A 297-nucleotide genomic window follows, 5' to 3' on the forward strand; every position below is an offset into this window, starting at 1 on the left:
GTGATCCACACAGTCAAAGGCTTTGGCATAGTCAATAAAGCAGAAATAGATGTTTTTCTGGAACTCTCTTGCTTTTTCAATGATCCAGCAGATGTTGGTGATTTGATCTCTGGTTCCTCTGCCTTTTCTAAAACCAGCTTGAACATCAGGAAGTTCACGGTTCACATATTGCTGAAGCCTGGCTTGGAGAATTTTGAGCATTACTTTACTAGCGTGTGAGATGAGTGTAATTGTGTGGTAGTTTGAGCATTCTTTGGCATTGCCTTTCTTTGGGATTGGAATGAAAACTGACCTTTT

The 297-nt window shown here is 40.4% G+C and overlaps 1 protein-coding gene across 1 annotated transcript in view; it reads right to left on the reverse strand.

Annotated features, from left to right (window-relative positions):
• Positions 1–297, reverse strand: part of CDCA7L (cell division cycle associated 7-like) — a 215526-nt gene that overhangs the window by 51073 nt on the left and 164156 nt on the right. The window lies entirely within an intron of this gene.

The sequence above is a fragment of the Bison bison genome, unplaced genomic scaffold (assembly GCF_000754665.1).
Source record: "Bison bison bison isolate TAMUID 2011002044 unplaced genomic scaffold, Bison_UMD1.0 scf7180017864109, whole genome shotgun sequence".
NCBI classification, from domain to species: Eukaryota; Metazoa; Chordata; class Mammalia; order Artiodactyla; family Bovidae; genus Bison; species Bison bison.